The sequence below is a fragment of the Agrilus planipennis genome, unplaced genomic scaffold (genome assembly GCF_000699045.2).
Source record: "Agrilus planipennis isolate EAB-ADULT unplaced genomic scaffold, Apla_2.0 scaffold298, whole genome shotgun sequence".
Taxonomy (NCBI): Eukaryota; Metazoa; Arthropoda; class Insecta; order Coleoptera; family Buprestidae; genus Agrilus; species Agrilus planipennis.
The window spans coordinates 101,824-118,492 of NW_020440081.1; the positions used below are offsets into that span (position 1 = coordinate 101,824).

A 16,669-nucleotide genomic window follows, 5' to 3' on the forward strand; every position below is an offset into this window, starting at 1 on the left:
ACGACAGAAGAATTTATATCACTCGCTAAAGACAAAAATTTCTGTTAGAAGCGAGTGTGAGGATATTGGAGATGAAGATGATAGATATAATAATAATAACGGACGTCAACTGAGAGAACAAGTAACTGCCAAAATAACTCATGTAGCAAATACATTTAGTCGGCGAGGAAAGTAGTGAGGATGATGAGGAAGAGGTATCTTTAGCAGCTGAAACAGAGAAAGAGAATGCTATAAATAATTCAATGCAGGAAACTAATATGACTGTAAGAGACATTCAGAAGGATATGGAAGGAGACGGTTTAGATATTAATATGACTTTAGAAATTAATGTGACTTTTATGTGGACGTGGATGGTGAACGCGGCGGAAAAGAAAAGATTAGAAGCTTTCGAAATGTGTTGTTACAGGCGAATGATGAGGATACCGTGGATAGAGAAGGTTAGAAATGAGGAGATGTTAAAAAGAGTACGAAACAGAGAGCGAAACGAAAGTCAATAAAAAATAGTCGAGACACCTTCTCAGGCAGGAAGGTCCAGTTGGAGACACATTAGAAGCAGATAGAGGAGCTAAGATGAGTAGAGGCAGACTTACATTGGATTACTGTACACAAGTAAATGCGAAGATTAGCTCAGGATAGGAAAGAGTGGAGGTGCGTGTCCAACCGGTCTTAGGACTGATGACCTTATGATGATGATTCATTGTTCCATTAATGGAATATGTTCATGTTCGGAAATCGATGAAGAGAATCAATTATTTTAGATTGTCATTTAGTAATATAAACACTCCTTAAAAAAAATACCCTTTTGTATGAATTTATCAATAAAACTAATACTAGCATAAACGGGCTAATGACGACATAGTCCATGTCACGTTGTAAGAAAAAATTTCTTCTGAAGAGAGATAAACAAAAAGTATCTAATAAATTTAAGAATAAAAAAGAGAGGAGTAAAAGGCGATACTGATAAACAGAGACAAATTAACAGTGAGCTCACAGCAAAGGCAGAAGAGGGGAATCTACAGGAAGCAAAGAGGCCAAAAGGTACTGTCGCAAAATAAAAGTAAAGATAAAACTTCAGTATTAGACTGTTGTCTATCGCCCCGATATGGCAAACTAGAATGTTTGAGAATCTGAAATATTATACTGAAAATTTCTGAATTTTTGACGTGACAACGCCTTATAATTCGATGGAGCCGGCTGCACGCACGGAAAAACATGACTCATGCGGCGTTACCTCGCTCTGAGGCGTTCCATTTAAGGCTTGAAGTACAAGCGAGAGAGCGGAACGAGCGACAAAGAGGCACAATCGGCCTCCGCGTTCGGCAGCGTTCGACATCTGTCTCTCTCCTACTTGAGTGAGCGATGCGTCCGCGTGGACACCTGCTATACAATAATTCATTTCCATTTACCTCCTTCTCTATATCCATAGAAAATATCTATCAAACAAATAAAATTAAAATTTTCTTTTGAAAAATGAAACCATTCCATCAGTATTTTCTTATGACGTTGTCACGTTCAATTATCGTCAGTAAACCGACTTTACAGACAACCGATTTTTTACCCACTACACGCTACTTCAAATTAATGAGAGAAAAATTGTTGCTGTTGTCACACCCCCGCCGGGATTATTTTTGGTTTTAGAACATCAAAAATAGTAGGATCTGGTCAATTTTATTTTAGATACATTTTGGCTGTTGTACAGTTAATTAGCAGTAATTTTCTAAGACAATTTATTCAGTATAGGTTACACATACTGGATAAGTTATTATTACTATCAAGGATTTCTTTCATTATGGACGTATTCCCTACTTCCATCTTATCTACGCCCTTTTTAGCTCTCAATTTGCAATCCAATCCAATCATTGTTCCGTAAGTAAACAGAAAAGAATTCGGTGTCATTTATTAAGGGGATTGACCGCAACAGACCGCTCGTGCCTAATGTAAATTTTTCTGAAAACATGGGTTTCTATTCTAAACATTGTGATTTACCGCTGCGACATAAATATCTGATTTTTTGTACGGTAAGAGACAAAGGTTCACACTAACTAGGTACGTTTTTGGTTTTCAATAATTTGGTCATTAAAAGCTTTTACAGGTGCTTAAACTTGGTGCTTCTTGTAGGACACGTATTTTCAATAGAAATTAAAAAAATTGCCTTCGACAGGCTTTAGAAAAAAGCTTTATCTATCTTACTACAAAATTTCAAACCTCTGTTCCAAACATTAAACTCATGATATCTAGAAACAATAAGCATGTTTTTACTCTACAACTAGTGTACTACTGAAACCTCTCAATGTATCGGCATCTTTTGAGTATGTACTGTTGGTACGTGCCGAGGCAGTTTTTATAAAAGATGTAACCGAGTAGACTAATTCTAAATTCAAAACAAAGAAAAATCACTAATTTTTTTAAACCCTTGTCTAAAGGTGATTATAACGATTAATTTTAATTGCGAATTTCTCAATAAATTGATTTTATTCTGATACATATTGGTTCCATTTTGGAACCATAAAACGTATCCCTTATGATTCCATAGTAATTACCATTCCATATCCACGGTTTCTGTATTCGCGGCATATTTATCGAACGTATACCACGCGAATGAAGAACTTTTACTGTATTTCATATTTTTAATATTCTATCTTAAATTAGCACCCTTTAACACTAATCTATTGGAATAAGACACCTTTCGAATACAATTTTATACATACGTATCTCGGCAAATACAAACGTTTTAGTACCTATACGTACACAGATGATAAGTGAGAGATTCGAAAAACGGTTGAGCTCCGTTAAATTCACGAAATCTTAGCTATTTCAAAACAGACATCGAGTGGGATAGAAATTGAATACGTACAAATTCAATTTTATTCGAATCCTTGAGCGGAGAATCAACGTAGCGGAAGAGATTTTAAGGGAAATTGAATTTCCTCAAGACTGCCGCATAATGTCCCCTTCTTCGCGTTTCTGTTTTCGCATCGTTTATAAAGACCACATAAACACCACATAAATGTTAATAAACAGTGGTAACTCAATTCAATGTATTTTTAGGTGTTTATTATTATTTTTAAAGGTAGATATTTATTATTAACGGTTCCTACGTCAATTCAAAATAAAAAATTTAAAGGTACTAAACTTGTAAGTCACCGATTGTAATTCAACATCACCAGATGACGACGTACTATTATAACCAAATATTATATCAACTTCCTTTTAATGAGCTTCTGCTTTTGGCGTGCCGATGAGATCTGATAAGATTTGGTAGACTTAATTAATAACTTGCAGAGTAAAAAATACTGTTCTAATAAACTTGGTTTACGTGCTTATCATATATACAGATTGTTTTTGAAATAAGTAGCTAGTATACAGGAGGTTACAGGGCGTCAGAATATTTTCGAAGAAAGCGAATTTGTAAGTACAGTCAAGTGCCAGTTCGGTCCTGGTAGCATGTACGACATTGCATTGTATCGCATTACTCATGTATTGTTTGTTATTTGTTAGATTAGATTAGGCGTAATTTATTATGTTTACTTTACATAAGTCAGTCTTGAGCAATTTATTGTTTTTTTAACGTCGTAGGCTTATACGTATGTAGTTAGTCGAAATCATTCGCAGTCTCTCAGTGTCAATGGTTACTCCAAGATAGATAGTATTATTGCATTGGTCAATGTCTGAGTTCCTAGACGAGCAGTTTTCTAGACACTGGATTGAATATACGGGTCTGGTATCTTAGCCGGCGCCTAGTCCTGAAGTAAACTCGCTTGACCTTTTTGTATGCGGTTTTATGAAACAGCGCGTGTATCAAAGACCAGTGTAGGGCGCTAATGGTTTGCACGACCGTGTATGATCGCTGCAAATGAAATACGCCAAATACCGGACGCTTTTGTGCAACTCAGAAATATAGGTAAATACGTAGTCACCATTAGATTCTCTATTATATTTAGTTAACACCATCCAAAGTTTTCTATTTATTTCAGAAACAACCTGCATAAACCGCGTGGTCGATTCGGTATTATATCAATTTAAGTTACACAGCGTCCTCGATTGGGTTGGTGATTTATCGTAAATGTATGTGGCGTGCTGATGAGATCTAATAAAATCGAAATTACAATTCACGTCTGATAGTTTCAATAAATTACTGACCACAAATTTATACTGTTCTTACTAAATTAAATGATTGATCCTTCACCGTTGACTAACAGATTTAGCCATTCAACCAATCAGATTAAATCTTTTGATAACGCGCAGTTCCTGAAGTAAGTTTAAATACTCTAGTAGCATATATTTTCAAAGTACATGCTTACAGTCAATACTTCTATATTGCTAGTAGGGGTCTGGAAAGGGACGAAACCCTACGGTTAAGACGTCTGTCCCTCTCGTAAAAATTTCGAGTCTTACACGCATGCCTTAGTGTTGAACATGCAAAAGAAACTTTCGGGTGTTTCATCCCCATCAGCCAGTAATGCTGGTGGGCGGGCAGTTCCTCCGGACTATGCCGGAAGGTAGGGCGGAAGGCCCTCTTCAGCCTCCTTTCAGGAATCGTGGGAATGGGTGGGTGGTGGTTCGGGTGAGAAAGATGAGACGGACGAAATAAAGACGGAAGAGAACAAAAGATTATCTATGGAATATTACTACCTCAGCATTTGCCAAGGAAACCACAGAAAAACCAAGACAGACGGACCCGGAATCGAACCGGCGTCCTCCCGAATGCTAAGAAATTGTCTAAACCTCTAGGCCATGCCGCTCGGTGAACATGCAACAAGCGCGCATTATTTACAGTTTAGCCCCACCACATTTGTCAATTACTCCACCAGACCCGTGACGCTTGCGCACAACGGGTCGAGTAGTTTAAAAGGAGTCAGGAGTAATCATTTGCTGTCTCACTTACCCCGTGACATTTCCACTTACGAGCGCTAGCAATATAGGAATATTAGATATATGCTTACAGTCTTCATAAACTATAATGTGACTTTTACAGTTTTAAATACCTACATACATACATTTAGGTATCTAAAGGCTAGAGATTACTGGTTCCATAGAAGTGGAGTATTGAGAAAGCGTAGTTCTTTTTACTTATTGTTAACAATAGTTTCGTTTGAGTGTAAAGCTTTCTAAATTTCCAAAAATTATATCTATCAAAGATAGTTTTTTATTTTTGGCTAAAAGGTTAGAAGCGTTCGAAATGTGGTGTTACAAGTGTATGATGAGGATACCGTGGATAAAGAAGGTTTGAAATGAAGAGATGTTAAAAAGAGTAAGAGAACAGAGGACTCTATGGAAGTCAATAATCAATAGGCGAGATAGGTCAGTAGGACACCTTCTCAGGCATGAAGGTCTAGTCAGAGACATATTAGAGGCAGAAACGGAAGTTAGGAGGAGTAGAAGTAGACCTAGATTAGATTACTGTTCGCACATAGTTAAGGGTATGGGTTGTTCTAGATTATGGGGAATGCGAAGATAAGCTCAGGATAGGTAAGAGTGGAGGTGCGTGTCCAACCAGTCTTACGAATAAAATCTTATGATGATGATCAGTGAAGAAGTTTTAACTCATTATTATTTCAAAACTTATAATTTACACTCGCAAGCGTTAGAGTATTAAAGGCGCTTTTGGGGTTTAGTGGTCGGTAACAACAATTATTAAAATTAAAAAATTTTTCTGTTACGACCAGTTGAGGGAGTGTAACCCAAATTTCCAGCTTGTGCTCGCTGCATAATACAGCCAAACCTGCAGTCGTTTTATGTTTTTTTTAGTAACTTGTAAACTGTGTATTTTTCGGTAAGAGCTTTTATTACTATTTCTGATGGACCTCAAATACAAATTTGTAACAATGTTAGTTTGTGCGTACAACTATTTTCTAGATGTGACTATTTTTCTCTTTAAAATGGTAGGTAAAATTATTATTGAAAAATTCTGCATTTATAATGCTACTGTTTCTTGGAGATTTGCCTCCTTCCGTAGGTACTGATTGTACCATAAAATGCGAATGTTACCACATCCGCAGCTATTCTTGATATGCCTGGGAATATTACATTTTGTAACTTTGTCTTTTATTTCCTGTATTAAAAATTTTTACTATGGTAGGGTTATATCCATTATTTACTGCAAATATTTTGACAGTTTTTATTTCTGTATCCAAATTTTCTGTAGATACGTATAACAATCTGTTTATCACTGCATTAAATGGTGCTAATTATATGTTTTTCGGATGGAATGACACAATCTGTGCATGTATATATAACATATTTTGAATTTTAACCGGCTATTCTTGTTTATTAAAGTGTTAATATCAATAAACTTGATATCCGTTTTTCCCATTTACGCTCTGAACTGCTTGTTTTTATTAACTTCCAAGTGGGAAGTTATAGGAGTGGGTCCAATTTTGTGAATCCCAAATTTTAACATATTTCCACGTTTCAAGGTCGAAATTATTTTTGGCTTCGATTATTTCTCTCCATTGTGGAGAATAAAAAAACTAAAAGAAAATGCAAACTCATAATATATAAATTGTCCAAAAAGAATCCAAACATCTTTTGAGTAATATTATTATTACTGATGTTAAGAACATTTGTATAAAAATTACAATAAGAAAAATACACGAATACATCATCATCATCATAAGGTCGTCAGTCTTAAGATTGGTTGGACACGCACCTCCATTCTTTCCTATCCTACGCTAATCTTCGCATTTCCCTAAAGCTAGAACAACCCATATCCTTAACTATTTTCGAATAGTAATCTCATGTAGGTCCACCTCTACCCCTCCTAACTTGTCTCTGATTAGACCTTCATTCCTGAGAAGGTATCCCACTAACCTATCTAGCCTATTTCTTATTGACATCCATAGAGTTGTCTGTTCTCTTACTCTATCTAATTTTTTCTATCCACGGTATTCCCATCATTCGCCTGTACCACCACATTTCGAACGTTTCTAACCTTATTTCTTTTCCGCCGCTCCCACTCTCTATTTTTCGCACCCGTACAACGCCGTACTCCAAACATACACCTTTAACAACCTTTTTCGAATTTCTAAATTAACCGTTCGCGAGTATAGAAGTGACTTCATTTTATTGAAAGCTACCCGACCCTGCAAAAAAAAACTAAAACTTTTGGGTGTTTCATTCCCACCAGCCAGTAATGCTGGTGGGCGGGCAGTCCCTCCGGGCTATGCCGGAAGGTAGGGCGGAAGGCCCTCTTCAGCCTGCTTTCAGGAATCGTGGGAATGGGTGGGTGGTGGTTCGGGTGAGAAAGTTGAGACGGACGAAATGAAGACAGAAGAGAATGAAAGATTATCTGTGGAATATTACTGCCTCAGCATTTGCCTAAGTGATCCAAGGAAACCACAGAAAAACTTGGACCAAGGCAGACGAACAGACCCGGAATCGAACCGGCGTCCTCCCGAATGCTAAGTAATGGTCTAGATCTCTAGGCCACGCCGACCCTGCGCTATCCTCTGCTTTATATCCCTCCTACTCCCACCGTCTTGATTTATCTGACTTTCTAGATATCTAAAGCTGCCACTTCTTCTAATTTTTCGTCTTCTATTTTTATATCGCTCTTTCCGTACTTTTCCTTCCTTTGCGTACCAGTATCTTTGTTTTACTTTTATTTATTTTTATGCAGTATTGTTTTGTCAATACCGCTTCTATTTTATTCAAAGCTATCTCTAACTTCTCCTTACTAAGATGCTAATACCGCTATATCATCTGCAAATCTGAGCAGGTTGAACTTTTGTCCTTGTATATCTATCCCTATAGTTTTACTTTCTATAATGATAATGATCGCGTCTTCGATGTATAGATTGTACATCCCTGTCTGACTCTTCCTAATATTTACTTCTCTGCTTTGTAGCCGTAGCTCTATAACTGCCTGTTGCTATTTATACAAACTAAGTATCACTCTTCTATCTTTGTAACTCATCCCTACATTTTTAAGTATATTTAGCATCTTGTCCCATTTAACATTGTAAAAAGCTTTTTCGAAATCTACAAATCCTATCTACGCCTTCTTTCTTTTTTCTATCGTTTTCTCTATTGTTACCCGTAAAGCTAGAATGACTTCCCGCGTTCCTATATTTCCTATAAACCCAAATTGATCTTCCCCTAATAGTTCTTCCGCCCTTTTTCCCATGCTCCTCTGTACAATTCTAGTTAAGATTTTTGACGCATGGGAAGTTAACCTAATTGTTCTAAATGTCTCGCACCTACCGCGCCCCTCTTTTTAGATAATGTTACTACTACGTTCCGTTTATAATGCTCTGGGACTTTCCCCGTCTCTTAAATGTGACTAGCTTAAACATACGATCTCTAACCTCTTGTCCTGCATGTTTTAGAATTTCCCACTGTAAGTCATCTACACCTGGCGCCTTATTATTCTTTATATACATACGAATACTTAGCAGTAATATAATAATAATAGAAAAAACGGTAAATAAAACAAACCGTATTTTTGTTCTTTCTAGTAGGAGGTTAGTCCTGTGGATCTCCAGGATATTACCTAGACTTCATTTTATTTTTATTAAGTATTTAAAAAAAGTGTACGGTAAATAAAACAAACGGTATTTTTGTTCTTTCTACTAGGAGGTTAGTCCTGTGGATCTCCAGGATATAACCTAGACTTCANAAAATGTTAATAAATATACAATTTGTGTGTACATTATGAAAATTAATTAATTTGCGTTGATAATTGGTTCATCTAATTGTAATTCCATATGTTTCAAAGGACTACAATACAGCGTTTATATATAGCATTTATGCTGCTAAATGTAGCCAACTTCATCAAGTTAATTTTTTATGTCCCGTAGCTAACTTCATCATGTTAATTTTGTACGTGTCGGTGCGCGCGCATCGTAAAAATTAACTCTCATTATTTTTTCATAACGCACCAAAAGAAGTATAACTTCAAAATTTATAATAATAAATAATATAATTTCTTTATAACCGCCTGATATCTTTAAACAAGTGTCTTTGCTTTCTGTAGTACATTAATTGTTGTAAAGTTTCTTCTTATTTCTATTTTCTTTACTAGTGTCCGCTGCAATTTTTACCTGACATTTCTTTTCTATGTTTACGATATACCCTATCTATAACGTCTGTCGTGAGTTAAAGTAGGCGTTCTGTAAGTAATCGCTCTTGTCTAGTTAGTAAGTTGAAAGTAAAAAGTAAATGCAACAGTTTTATTGCGGATTATAGCAATTTTGAACGTCTCCCAACTATACGTGACTCAAGAATTTCCAGTTTGTCACCTTAAAAGACAGCATTCCTTAACAGTAAGAACACAATAATTTATTGGAATTAGTAGACCATTCTTTTACCAAAAACTATAAATAAATCAAGTGGTCAAAAATGCAACAAGAGAGCAACTTCGATTTATTTACATGGTAGTCGAATGCAATGTCCCGTAGCAAACGATAAATAAACTTTTATTTGATACTGATGTCAATTAAGAATTTTAAAGTTGGATCAGGGCCCAAAAGTGAGCACGAACAACACTGACTCCATAAATTTTACTCACAGCAGCTGCACTTCATTAGCTTTAAATTAAATTAATTAAAAGCACGTTAGCGGCTACATACTAATGGGCTTACAATGGTATTACAAGAACATCTATTTAAATACAAAAGGTAACCTCTAACCACGAGTAGTTTGCTACTAAGATACTAAGCAATGAATTTGTAATTCAACAAAAATGTCTATAAGTAGAAGAAAACTTGCTAAAGCTGTTTAATTTTTCTGGCTTATTACTAGAGTAAACTACAAAACTGTTGATTTGTAGCAAAGCTGCTAAAATATATCCAAATATCCAATAGAGATATGAGCAATATCAGACGTATATTGGACATAAGATACGGATGCTTTTAGTTAAAAAATATATTCTAAATACATGTATCCGGATACTTGTTCCGGATAACCGAAACGGATACTTTTTCCAATGGAAATCCTTCAAGATATTCCATGAGAATGTGTATGTGTAAAAGTGACTCAAGAAAACTTTAGTTTGTCAAATAAGAGTTGGAGAATGAATGCACATACAGGTGCATATCAAAACTTATTGTCTTTATTTAAATTTGCATTTATTATTATCAGGTAGATAGGCATTACTACAAGGTTAACACATTGAATTATTTGTTTGAATTTGCAAGCTACGACCTACTGTTGGGTTAATAGGTCAATTAGTTATCGTTTAAAGAAAAGCGGGTATCAAAGAATCATCGAGAAGCGAGTAAGGCAGGGTGGTGAGGTGGTTTACGCCTTCACTCACCCTGTTCACCTATTTGTATTGTTTCGTAAATATAATTTGTGTAGAAAAATATATTTATTAATNATATACATAATATAAATAATAACAAAACAAAAATAAAAACCATAATCTAATTAAAATAAACTTTATTTTTTATTTATTTTTATATAACTGAAATAACTTCAATAAATAAAATGTTAATAAATATACAATTTGTGTGTACATTATGAAAATTAATTAATTTGCGTTGATAATTGGTTCATCTAATTGTAATTCCATATGTTTCAAAGGACTACAATACAGCGTTTATATATAGCATTTATGCTGCTAAATGTAGCCAACTTCATCAAGTTAATTTTTTATGTCCCGTAGCTAACTTCATCATGTTAATTTTGTACGTGTCGGTGCGCGCGCATCGTAAAAATTAACTCTCATTATTTTTTCATAACGCACCAAAAGAAGTATAACTTCAAAATTTATAATAATAAATAATATAATTTCTTTATAACCGCCTGATATCTTTAAACAAGTGTCTTTGCTTTCTGTAGTACATTAATTGTTGTAAAGTTTCTTCTTATTTCTATTTTCTTTACTAGTGTCCGCTGCAATTTTTACCTGACATTTCTTTTCTATGTTTACGATATACCCTATCTATAACGTCTGTCGTGAGTTAAAGTAGGCGTTCTGTAAGTAATCGCTCTTGTTTAGTTAGTAAGTTGAAAGTAAAAAGTAAATGCAACAGTTTTATTGCGGATTATAGCAATTTTGAACGTCTCCCAACTATACGTGACTCAAGAATTTCCAGTTTGTCACCTTAAAAGACAGCATTCCTTAACAGTAAGAACACAATAATTTATTGGAATTAGTAGACCATTCTTTTACCAAAAACTATAAATAAATCAAGTGGTCAAAAATGCAACAAGAGAGCAACTTCGATTTATTTACATGGTAGTCGAATGCAATGTCCCGTAGCAAACGATAAATAAACTTTTATTTGATACTGATGTCAATTAAGAATTTTAAAGTTGGATCAGGGCCCAAAAGTGAGCACGAACAACACTGACTCCATAAATTTTACTCACAGCAGCTGCACTTCATTAGCTTTAAATTAAATTAATTAAAAGCACGTTAGCGGCTACATACTAATGGGCTTACAATGGTATTACAAGAACATCTATTTAAATACAAAAGGTAACCTCTAACCACGAGTAGTTTGCTACTAAGATACTAAGCAATGAATTTGTAATTCAACAAAAATGTCTATAAGTAGAAGAAAACTTGCTAAAGCTGTTTAATTTTTCTGGCTTATTACTAGAGTAAACTACAAAACTGTTGATTTGTAGCAAAGCTGCTAAAATATATCCAAATATCCAATAGAGATATGAGCAATATCAGACGTATATTGGACATAAGATACGGATGCTTTTAGTTAAAAAATATATTCTAAATACATGTATCCGGATACTTGTTCCGGATAACCGAAACGGATACTTTTTCCAATGGAAATCCTTCAAGATATTCCATGAGAATGTGTATGTGTAAAAGTGACTCAAGAAAACTTTAGTTTGTCAAATAAGAGTTGGAGAATGAATGCACATACAGGTGCATATCAAAACTTATTGTCTTTATTTAAATTTGCATTTATTATTATCAGGTAGATAGGCATTACTACAAGGTTAACACATTGAATTATTTGTTTGAATTTGCAAGCTACGACCTACTGTTGGGTTAATAGGTCAATTAGTTATCGTTTAAAGAAAAGCGGGTATCAAAGAATCATCGAGAAGCGAGTAAGGCAGGGTGGTGAGGTGGTTTACGCCTTCACTCACCCTGTTCACCTATTTGTATTGTTTCGTAAATATAATTTGTGTAGAAAAATATATTTATTAATTATTTAATACTTTATTAACTATCGTCGGATTTTGGTATACCAAATCAAAATAGTGATATGCTTCCATTCGTAATTTTAAAATTTGTGTATTAGTGAGGAATGAACTAGGTTGAGTTTCTGAGTGGGTACTGTTGTCGTGTTCTTTGTTTACGTGCAATGCTTACCAGATGGCATTTGCAGTGTGTTCGGTTAGCGGTTGAATTTAACTAACATATGAAAAACTGGCACGAAAGGTTCTTTTGAGTCCGGAGAAACCTCTCAATGTCATTATCTATTTATCACCACCATAAAGCTAACATTGGTTGAACACATAACTTCGTTCATTCCAATCCTTACTTTTCCCTAAAACTGGAACGTCCTACATCCCTATATACATGTAAACAAAAATCTAATCTAGGTTTACTTCTAGCCGCTGAGACCCTCCTAATACTTGCTTTTGCTTCTCATGACTGAGAAGGTGTCCTACCAGCCTATTGGGATCCGTCAAATGGGCATACACCATCTGGTGGCAAAATTTATAACTCGAATGAGGGAAAAATTTACATAGGAACTGTGCACGCAAATTGTAAAATTGTTTATTAAAATAATAAAACACGTTAAAAAAGTAAAAATTTTTTTGATGATGGAGTCGACGAAGTTTTCTTCTAAAGTTAAATCAAATAAAAAGTTAATATGTTCAGTGAAAAGCTGCAATAGCACTTCAGACATAGATCTTCACTCTTCACCTACATTAACTACTTTCCAATAAAAACTAACCGTTTTATATATGTAAAAAATATATTCGGAAAATTAGAGAAAAAAGTAAACTAATAGAAGCTTGGATGAAAGCAGTAGGTATCAAAGAAGTGAATTCCGGAATAAAAATTTGTTCACGTCATTTTAATGCACATGATTATATTTCAGCAAGTATTTACCATCAGCCATAACCTTAATATTTAAAACTAGAATCATACTAAAATTATAAAGTGAGAAATTATTTATTCCTGTGTAATTGATTTAACACAATTCTAATGATACGATATAAGTATTTTGAGGTTAAGAACCTACCTGCTGCAATACAACAAAGTTGCAATAATGTGTTTGCAACGTTCTCTTAAATCGGCTTTGCACGTGCAAGTCATTGATATGATATTGCTTAAATCACCCAGAATCACCTCACCAATTATATAACGTGAATCACTTTTTAAATCCGAAGTTTGTAAAAAGTAGGCAGTAAACTTGACGGAATTTGAAGGCTAGCTTCCGGATTTGTTATTTCGGAATTTTATAATGTGATTGGCATTAAAAACACGCTCACCTTCAACGAAATTTCCTTTCCGAGGCTTTGTGTCAGCCCAATCACATATTGTGTCAATACTTATCATTTTATCGTAATTTAAAAAATTGGAAATTGCACGGTACACTATAGGAACAACGATAAATTTTCCCTAATCGGCGCCATGTTTTTAGACTCCTCCCATTTGACGGATCCCAATATCTTCTATTTATTTTTAACTTCCATAGCGCCCTCTGTTCTCCTACTTCTTCTAATAACTTCATTCCCAACCTTCTCCACGGTATCTTAATCATCCGCATGTAATATCACATGTCAAACGTTTCTATTCTTTTTCTTCCGTCGTGCCGACCGTCTTCGTTTAAAGTCATGCAGAGCTGCTATCCAAACATACATACGTCATTGACAAGCTTTTTCAAAATTCTAAACTAACCGTTATGATTTTTGACACATGGGAAGTTATAAGTTCCTACTTCCTCACACCTACCTTTACTTCTCTTTTTTGACGACTACCATCATACAATATTAATTTGAAATCATTTTTTCAGATTTTTTATTTACCCACTACAAACTACCTCAAATTAATGAGGGAAAAATTGTTGCTGTTGTCACACCCCCGCCGGAAATCGAACCCTGGACCTTTGGCTTTACACACCAATGTTCTGACCACTAAACTACGAGAGGGGTGGGTAAATAAATAATCGAAAAAATGATTTTAAATTAATATTACATATTAATCCACTATTAAGTAACTAACAATGTCATAGGATTTCATATATTGACTACCATCATGTTCCGCTTATAATTACCGGGAATTATCCCGTCTCATATATGTGGCTAACTAGCTTAAACATACCAGCTCTAACATCTGCAAATTAAGAGATAAATAAAGACGTTACTATTTTGTAGGTTCCTTCCTAAAAAATAATGTACATTAAAGGTAGACTTTTTGTAATTTTACCCAAGGTCCGAGTTACTTTTTTCGACAAAAGCCCAGATTGGTGTTCTAGTCGATAATAAGGCAGCAATCCCGCAGGCGAGAAAATAGCGTAAAACTTCTACAACAAAACTCAAAGGAGCGAGCATTTTCTTTCGTTATAGACAGTTCTTGGTATATCATTACATAGTATAAAACAAAGTCGCTTTCCCGCTGTCTGTCCCTATGTATGCTTAAATCTTTAAAATTACGCAACGGATTTTGATGCGGTTTTTTTAAAAAGATAGAGTAATTCAATAAGAAAGTTTATATGTATAATACATGCATAATATACTAGGGAGACACTGATAATTTTAGAGGTTTCTAATGTGATGTCGTAAATAAACACATTTTTTGCGCTTACATTGCAAACGCTGGCTGAACCCTACGAGATAGATCAAAATAATGTACTACAATATTGTACATCTTAAAAGGGTCTACAAAAAAGTCCGCGATGGTATATGTCTATCTTTTAGGGATAACCCACACTAACCATTTTTATCCTTTACTTTTTATGAGAAATAATGACTTATTTACGAAGCGATTGTAGGCAATACAGCATTAATTCTTATCCAATTAAGTACCTTAAATACATTNAAAACTCGAGAACTTACCCTTCATACAGTGCATAAATTGACCTTTAAGCGAACAAAGTAGTACAAGGTAGTTGAAAGAAGTTTGTCTCTACCTTTCAACCAAGTGTTATCCAGACATAAGAACAAAGAACACCTACTCCGAGGACATTCTCGTAGATCTCTTTTTTCAAACAGCGGTAAAGTTTTTTTTATATTTAGTGTTAAAATGTAGTAAAGCAAACTGAAAATTTCAAGTACTAAAAATGTTTTGTTCTAAGAAAAGAACATAGTAAAGTTGTATAAAATACCACAAATAGCGCTATAAACGCCATCTGTAGTACAATGCTAGAAGGTGACCTACCAACCTATCTTGCCTATTTCTTATTGACTTCCACAAAGTTCTCTGTTTTCCTATTCTTTTTAATATCTCTTTATTTCTAACCTTTTCTATCCACGATATCATTTGCCGATAACATCACATTTCGAACGCTTCTAACCTTTTTTTTTCCGCCGTGCCCACCTTCAATGTTTCACACCCGTTTAGCGCCGCACTCCAAACATACACCTTTAACCGTTCGCTAGCATAGAAACGACTTCTTTTTATTAAAGGTGATTCGATCCTGTGCTATCCTCTGCTTTATATCCCTTAAATTAGATTATTGTTCGGAAATAGTTAAGTATGTAAGACAGTGTATTAGTTTTAGAGAAATACGAAGATTAGCTCAGAATAGGAAAGAGTGGAGGTGCGTGTCCAACCAGTCATAGGACTGGTGACCTTATGATGATGATGGTGATTACGTGTGAACCAAACATGTGAAGGCTACTTAATGTGTGAGGTCAGATACAATTTCTTACGTTGATAATTTAAGTTTATCTGGTCATTTAGGTATTCCTTTTATTTTAGATAATTTAATATTGAAGCTATATATATAGACTGATAACGGTCGCAAAGCTTTGTTGTCTAAAATGTTTTAAACAATTCTTCAGTTTTCTGTCTCAACTCCATGTGCAACATCCATCTTTTGAATGGAAATATCTCTCAGTTATTTAATTGACAATTGGACAACTACATATTAATTCTTTCAATTATCGTCTGTTACATAGGTGTTTAAATTTAAATGATTTATATGTGCAACAAAAAGTCCAGTCTCCAGCGCGACGAGATTTGTTATAAGTATAAGGAACCGAATGTTAATTACGAGGGGTACTCACCTACTTAGCTTAACGTAAAGCCTTTCGCTAAATCCTTTATGACAAATTAATTTCGACTCCTGTAAAAAAGAAAGATATCTGTATTAAAATTGATGTAGAAGAGACTATACACAAATCACTCTCAAAACATTGTAACAATTTCTGTGAGCTAGAGGCGGTTTATACTTCTAAAAACTAAAACATACAATTAGGTACAGTACACCATCAGTATACCCCGCAGAATATGTGTTAGAGAATATGTTATGTTAGATTAGGTTATCTGTACTTTGCTGTAAGATGAAGTAAATAATTAGTTGCGGTAAGTAAGCAATTAATTAGAAAATACCACAAATGGCGCGGTAAACGCCATCTGTAGTACGATGCTACATTTTAGGATTACGTATGCTCCAACAAGGTCCATTTAACTATATGGATATCTACTTGCTGAAACGAATCCCGGCGTAGCTAACTTCAACGTGATAGGCACGTTACCATAATCGAATAAAATAATTCGAAGTGGTCTGTATTC

The 16,669-nt window shown here is 34.7% G+C and overlaps 1 protein-coding gene across 1 annotated transcript in view; it reads right to left on the reverse strand.

Annotated features, from left to right (window-relative positions):
- The window catches only part of LOC108741239 (poly(rC)-binding protein 3), a 225,937-nt gene that overhangs the window by 85,926 nt on the left and 123,342 nt on the right, over positions 1-16,669 (reverse strand). Inside the window, exon 2 of the mRNA XM_025979562.1 lies at positions 16,162-16,220. The gene's annotated coding sequence lies outside the window, so the exon portion shown is untranslated. The remainder of the gene's footprint in view (positions 1-16,161; positions 16,221-16,669) is intronic.